The 7621-nt window shown below is 44.0% G+C and overlaps 1 protein-coding gene across 5 annotated transcripts in view; it reads right to left on the minus strand.

The window, feature by feature from the left end:
- HS3ST1 (heparan sulfate-glucosamine 3-sulfotransferase 1) overlaps positions 1 to 7621 on the minus strand; it is a 38738-nt gene that overhangs the window by 28151 nt on the left and 2966 nt on the right. The window contains exons 2-5 of one of the 5 annotated variants that reach the window (XM_077136404.1): positions 2220 to 2301; positions 1949 to 2117; positions 1474 to 1658; positions 747 to 1257 (exon numbers count right to left, since the gene is read on the minus strand). The exons of 1 other annotated variant lie outside the window; for it this stretch is intronic. The gene's annotated coding sequence lies outside the window, so the exon portion shown is untranslated. Of the gene's footprint in view, positions 1 to 746; positions 1258 to 1473; positions 1899 to 1948; positions 2118 to 2219; positions 2302 to 7621 lie in introns of those variants that run through there. 3 more of the 5 variants (XM_077136402.1, XM_077136403.1, XM_077136405.1) reach the window with 3 other exon arrangements.

Consider the following 7621-nt stretch of genomic DNA (forward strand, 5'->3'; position numbering starts at 1 on the left):
CCATCCAGAGTTGGCGCCCCTCCTCCTTTTGCTCACCCCCTTCCGCCGCCACCACCCACGGTGCCCGAAATAGAGACCGCGGCGGAAAAAAAACAGTAATAAGTAAAAAGTAACATGGAAAAATCAAGAGCTGAGTATAACTGACATTCGGGAAAGAGGTTACTTACTATCCGGGCTGTCACTCTAATCTCTGTACTTTCGAGCATCCCCGCCGTTCAAAAGATGCCCCATCTCCTCTCTGCTCCAATCAGCAAAATAGACTAACGTCTCTCCCCCACCCCCGCTACCTGGATGCCCCTTCGGCGGAGTGACTTTTGCAAACCGTACCCCGCCCTAGTTGGTGGCGCGGAGTGGAACCCGGGCTCCACCGAGCGCTGCGACCCCGCTGCCGCGCACAAGTCCCTGGGAAGCGGGTTGGGGGGGGGGGGGGGGGGAGGCGTAGTAACCGACAGAAGCGAAAAACAAATACAGTTCACTACAAGTCAGAAATCCGGATCTTTGTCCATAGAGACCAGTCTCTCAGGATTTCCAGAGGCAAGGGGTCAGAGCAGATGAGTACGGGAAAAGCCCGGGTTTCTCCTTCCTTGCCCCCCACCCCCTGCATGCACTACACCTGCTCCAGCTGTGACTCACCTTGGGATCTGAAATTGCCCTAAATCCGGGAAGCCAGGTGAGGGCCCCTCGGTGGCCCCCAGCGGCGCCACTCCCTAGCCTGGCAGCCTTCGCCCCGCGCGCGTGACACTGACCTGAGCCGAGCTGCCGTCCAGCCCGTCGGGCGCCCGGAGTGGGTTCTTGGGCAGGGCCATGGGCAGTGCTGCCTAGCACTGGCAGCGGGAGGAGAGAGCTTCGGGGAGCTTCGATGCGTCCGAGACCGGCGAGCTGAAAGGGGGAGCCGGCACCCACTGAGACCCTGAGGTGACGGCAGCTAGTGGCTGCCTGCACGCCGGGGACCTTGCTGGCCGGTGGATGGAACACAGACCCGCGGAAGGGAGGAGCAGGAGGAGGAGCGGGAGCTGGAGGAGGGGACGGAAGAGAACTGGCCCTGAGGGAGAGCGCAGTTGGGCAGAAGAGGATCGCGAGCGCCCACTGCTGCCCGGCCGGCTCTGGTGCTGCGCCCGGAGCTCGGTCCGCTGGGCACGAGGAGCGCCTCTCTGCGCTGAGAGACCCGGCTCGGCTTGGTCAGGTTAAGGCTCCGAAGGGCGTGTCCGGGGCGAGTCAGTCCCGCCCATTCGACGCGGCGGCTCTTGGGATTTCAACCTAGGGGGAGGAGACCCAAGCGGCCAGAGGGTGGGTGGAGCAGGCTGTGAGCTGGTACCTCTGCCTTTGCTGCAAACCTGAGGACATCTGCTTCCTCCTCCCTCAACCTAGCTAGAGAAGGGCAAGTCCTAGCCCAGAGCCCATCCCTCCCCCGTCCAACTCCGTACGTTCCCCGGGACCTCGCACCGCATGTTCCCTTCCTGCGAGGTGACCCACCTTAGGTGTCCGTGCGCCCCGCGCCGCGGGAGAAGCAGAGGGAGCCATCCTTCCGAGCTCGCACCGCAGTTGGGCTGGGACGCCAGCGGCGGACTGTGCCGGGATCCGCGGCAGGAGCCGGCTCCCAAGCTCGCCGCTTAGCTTTGAACACTCCTCCTCCTCGGTTTCGGGTCCGGGAGTGAATGCTGTTTTACCAGGAGAACGCGAATTCACCTCTCCCTTTGCTAGTGCACTAAGATTGCAAACGTCAGCTTTGAAATTAAGCAGGGTGTCCTCCTCTCCAGGTTCCGGAAGCTGGAAGGTTTTGTGGGAGAACCTGGCCAGCGATGAGTAGATTTAAGATTTTAAGGGGCGCGGAGTTAAAACCTTGGAGAAGTTAGGCTGTTGGCTTACGTGTGCCAAAACAAGACACCCTCAAAAGCATGTCATCATAGATACGTTAAAAAAAAAAAAAGAACGCATCAAAGTAACTTACTGTATGTGAGATTTAGGGTAGATCCTCTGTATCTTGAATGTTTGAAAATTTTCGAATTTATCAATTACGTTTCGGAAATCATCCATTGATTTCATTTGGTTTAACCATATTCTCCCATCTCAGTAAAGTTCCAACAGGAAACTGACTCCTTTACTCATGCAAATGGTACCTGAAGCCATTTTAGAAGACAAAGGAATGAAATTGTTTTGTTTTGTTTTGTTTTTCTGATTGTCTGGTAAGGTCAGAAGCATCTGGGAAGCCAAGGGCAGACCTGCTTTTAGAAACTTCAGCTTTAGAGGTTTTAATAATCCTGGCTACTTCTCTGTTCGAACTGATGTTGACATGCCTATTGCCTATTTTAGGTTAAAAGAAAATATTTGTAAAGTTGCTTTAAAATTCCACTTTGACCAGCCTTAATATCTAAACTTGGAGTAGCGTTAAAAGAATTCCCCCCACCCCCACCCCGCACCGCCGGCCCCCGACACACATACTCAGTGAAGCTGTGTAAAGTCTGAGGTTTCATGGGTCAAATGGAAATCTAAAATAAAGCTCTGCCAATTACCAGTGTCTTAAAGCTCCTCTGAACAGCCAAATGTAGTACAGATTATGAGCCCTTCAAAACAGTGAGTTACTTTGATATTCTTATTTAGTATGATTACTTTTTCAAAGACTTCTAAGTGCTTTGGTGTACATACTCTGAATCTCACATCTAATTTGTAAGATGAAATAGGGGGTACATAATCATTCCATTTTCACAGCGGAGCGAAAAGCAGGTCAACTGAGCTACTTAGCAACTCACCAAAAGACCTTGAAAGAAGCTGGAACCCCAGGCCCTAGCCGTGAGTCTCCAACAGAAGTGTCACTAGAAGTAACTCCAAGTAGATCTGGCAAGTAATAACTAGATAAAACTTTGAAGACTGGGATTTTAGCTTATTTGAATCTTTACTTTCAGCATTCATTGATCAGTGGTCAATATTCTTATATTCAGGTAAAAAATATTAACGGGCTCTTTTGATCTTATTTAGCCTTATGTCTTTGCCCAGGAATTTGTTATTCTCCAAACAGCCTTTCCTGACCTCTTCTGGGTATGAACTACGTCTCCTCTCCTGGTGCTTATGTAGTACCAGAGCTTAACTTTTCTATAACAATGCAAACATCCTAAGGAAAAATCCTACCTGGTTATCTGACTTCCCTGGGAGAATGGAAGTGCCTTGAGGGTAGGAACCATTTCTTAATTATCACTCTTCAGAATCCTGTATGGAATCTGAAACACATTCTGTCCTCCAAATAGTTTGTGAGCTGAACTGCCCTCAAGGAGTCATAGTTTAGATCAAACATATTTCAGTTTCAAACCTGGCAATGTAAGAATGGTGACTCTAGGAGACTCAGTGGAATTCAACAACAAAAGTGGCTGTCACTACTAATTGGGTGGCCTTAGACTCTTTGCCTCAGTGTGACCAACTGCAAAATGATAGGGTTTTAGTAGATAATCTCTAATCCGCTCATATTCTAAGATTCCACAGTCTTTATTGAGCATCTACTATATGTTCAGCACTTTACCAGGTACTGTGGGAGTGATGGAAAGTTAAGCTCTCACCATGTCTTAAGCAAAAATCTTATCTCAAGAAGAAACAAACTTAACACCTACAACCAACATTTACAGAAGCTTGTTGGCACTCAGGCTATAAATTTTGTTCAGTAGAAAATAAAGTCTGAAGAAGTGAAGTGAAAATGGAAACAATAGATCTATGATTAGTAATTATACCAGCCAAGAATTATTGAAGGTTTGTATGCCAGACAAGGAGAAAAAACGGAACATGAGTTGCACATTTCATTTTTATGCCAAATTTCTTAAAATAAAAGAGGAAACTGAGGCTTAGAGACATTAAATGACTTGTGAAGTTGACACTAATAAGTGGACTGATTCAAGTTGATCTCTTATCTGACTCCAAAATGTATATTCAAAATGTGATCAATCTTAAAGATCATTAGCCCAGACTTCCCCATTTTGTAATCAAGCCAGAAAAGATGCTAAAGTTTAAGGTCATGAGTTTGGTGAATTGGAACTAGTTATAGCAACAGAGGGGAGACTGATTTACCCAAGTAGCTGCCCTTTTAGGAAAATCTAGACTCCTGGTCTAGTGCTCTTTGTAATTGAATGTTTTTGCTCATGTTTGCTGCTGTTGTTTATGACTATATGTATCTTTTCCCCCGAATATGTGATGGAAGAGAAGAGGTCAGGAGAGGGGAGAAGTGAAAGAGAGAGAAAGCAAGTGAGCTTCCTTTTTCAGAAGATATCCATGATCTAAACTCACTCTACCTGCCTGGACACAATGTGATATTATCTGTACCTCTTATCTGTTGGACTGCCCTTTCCTCCCTTAATGGCCTTTTGAAACTTCCAGGTTAATAGCATGAATATTAAGGAGTCCAATGGGATTCTTTATAAGCAGAGGCAATTGGGATCAGGTTAAAAATCCAATTTTAATAAACTTTCCAAGTCCTGATTTAGATGGCACACTAAAGGCTCTTACTGCTGAATCACCTTAAAAGTCAAATGTATTTTTAAAAGGTCCTTGTTGTATGGGAAGCATGATGGGTATTGTTTAATTGTCCAAAGTGCATTCTGTCTTCTTGAAAAGATCATCTGTAAAACTGATTGAGAGCAGATATAAAATGCCACAATCCATTGAATTACTTGGGCAGAGGTTGGGGCGTTGGGTTTGAAAGATAATTTCCATAATTTGACCAAAACAAAGAGAGCATGATTACACTGTGTGAAAATGGTATCCTCAAATAACTCCACTAATTTGATTGCACTGAGGTCTAGAATTGTTTCTATTTCTTTTGATTTGCTAATTAGCTGGAGCAGTCTGCTTGTGAGAGAGAAAATGAGGGTCATATCTAGAAACACGGAGGATACTGGAAACTTCCAACTCAGTTGCTCACCCACCAGCCTGTCACAACTCCTGTTCCATATGCATATATACATGTGTGGTACACTTGAAAACAATTCACCCATCCCCTTCTAGGGCATTATTTGATATTATGTTCGAAAGCAGGATTTTTATCTTCTTCATGACCCCAGATGTGCTCTTTTTTTTAAAAAAGCAAACATTTTATTATGAACTTGTGAGGTCACCTTAGACTTCCAGAAAAAAGGTGCTAAAATAAGCCCGAGTATTGCTCTTAGACCTTCAAGCTGCCCCTTCCCCTAAAGTGATATCTGACCTCCCAGATTTGCTTTTGTTATGTGTGGTTGTAAGGTTGAGTTATGACTTTCCTGGGCCTTAGGCACTTTTGTGGGTCCCTTACTTCATGCAAAAAATAAAATAAAATTTATATTTTATGACTACCTTGTTGCAAAGATGAATATATTACTTTTATTTATTTAAAAGTTTTTTTGACCTTAAAGTTCACTCTTTCTTTTCTTTTCTTCTTTTGCTTCTGATTTAAAAAAAAAAATAAACATTTGTGAGAGGCCCTAAAAATGTCATGGGCTTTAGGCACTGCAGCCCACAGCTCTTAATGGACAGTTCAGGTCTCCCTGTGTGGATGATAATATTACATAGAAGATAGATGTGTTGTTGATTCAGATGATGTATATTAAATTCATACAGCTACCTTACAGTCTTTTTGTTGTTATGTTGGGTAAACAGCTATAGACAACATACGGCTTTTATCGTTGATGCTGTATCAAATTTTGCCCCAAATTGCACACATCAGTGCTGACAAAAATTGCAATATTGCAAGCCTGAAGTGATCTCCTCGTTAAAATTATTGGACTTTCTTGAGCTCTGGAATATCTTCAGAACATTGGGAAATTGTGGCATTCTCTTTGATTTTAAGTTTACTGGGACTAACGCTGACTGGTCCTTTGATGAGCAGGTCTTGTTGATTTTCCCTTTTAGGCCTTATTCAAAAGTGCATGAGGTTTAACCTCCTCTTCCTCTTTCTCCTGGCCCATCAGTTCAGTTGAACCAACAGTTACTGGGCATGTCCATATAATAACCCCCGTGCTCAGTACAGAGGTGAGATTGATGGTGAAGACGACAGCTCAATCCTTTTCCCCAAGGAGCTCGTAGACATGCATGAACAGAAACATTATAATTCAGTCTGCTAATTCTCATGAGCTTTGTTTCTCTGTATAGTGGGAAGGTTAAAAGCATGTTTGGGCTGTGATTCTCATACACTTACATCCTACTTTGAATTTTCTGTTTCAGGCTGCACGTGGTATTTCTAGCAGCTCTCCTCTCACAGAGCTCCTGCTGGTGCCCTCTCTAGTGATGTCCTATTTTCCCTGAAGACTGACATTGCTGTTTCTCCCTTCTAAACCTTGTTTTGATTCCAGATTTAAAGTAGAGTCATAGTTACAAGAAGTCTCTTGAAAGATGCTGGAGTTTCCTTTCACAGGTTTTTGGAACACTTTTCTAACAAAGGGGTTTCAATGATACTTATAAGAGATAGCAAGATGTATTTTTCTCCTTTGTGGTAGTAGTAACTATTTCATAGTTATTGGAGCCCAGATAATATAGTTCCTGAATTAAAAAACAAAAGCATTTTATGTTTAAAATAATCAAGTTACCATATCTCAATATGTCTAATAATATTTATTGTAAACTAAATTCTGAAAAGATTGTAAAAAGGGCTATTTTCTTACAAAATTAGAAATAGCCTTGAATAGTATGAGAAACAAAGGAGAAGCATGCAGAGATGAATAATAATAATGGCATTTATTAAGTAGATGCATGCTAGGAGATTTGAATACATTTTCCTTTTATCCCCATTTTGCATATGAACATAGAGAAGTTAAATAACTTTCTGAAAGAGCCAGGTTTAAGTCAAGTCCTTTCATGCCCTTTCCTGTCCCATGACATAATTCTCTCCTTCCTCTTGTAACTGCATATATTCACTTTATAAAACTAGAAACAGGGCTCCAGTGTTTTCCATGTTATTACTTCAAAGAAAGGAGAGGAGAATGGCTGCTTCTTCTTGCCTTGAAAATGTACTTATGTTTTAGGAGTTTAACTATCCATAAGGTACTTAAATATCCAATATCTGTAATATTGTTGTAATTGCATTTAGTACACTAATTGACAAAAGAAAATGCTAGGCTTAAAAGCTCGGTTTTAGTGTAATTGTTTTTCTCTCCTCATGTATGAACAGCCCTTAAATATCAAAGCAGTTATGGAGACACAACTCCTGGCAAACAGTCTCATGTTGAAGCCTTTGGTTTCAGCGTGCTGCTTCAATCTCAGCTGCTGGGGCCATGGTCACACATTCATGCAAGCAGCAGGTAATTCTTTAGCGCTTGTGCTCTGGTGAGCACTGGGAAGAGCCCTGGAGATACAGAAGTCAGCAGGAGACCACATCCAGTCCCCATGGAGTTGAAAACCAGAAAGGTGGTGCACCCTTTGGAGGGAGGGTTATCATGCCCTCCCCCAGCTCTCTACTTTTCAATCTTCTAGACCCACCTGTTCCTGGGATCTGTTCCTGACTTGGCGGGGACAATCTGCCCACCTGGAGAGATGAAAGGACTTATTGACTGGCAGATTTGAGAAGAAAGACTGTGGATGTGCCAAGTAAGTCTAACCTCCTTCCTCTTGGAAAAAGAGCATCCATCTTGCTAGGTTTCTCCACTGCTTCTCTGGGGCCCTCACTTTTTGGGGTAGC

Source organism: Tamandua tetradactyla, chromosome 19 (genome assembly GCF_023851605.1).
Source record: "Tamandua tetradactyla isolate mTamTet1 chromosome 19, mTamTet1.pri, whole genome shotgun sequence".
Classification (NCBI taxonomy): domain Eukaryota; kingdom Metazoa; phylum Chordata; class Mammalia; order Pilosa; family Myrmecophagidae; genus Tamandua; species Tamandua tetradactyla.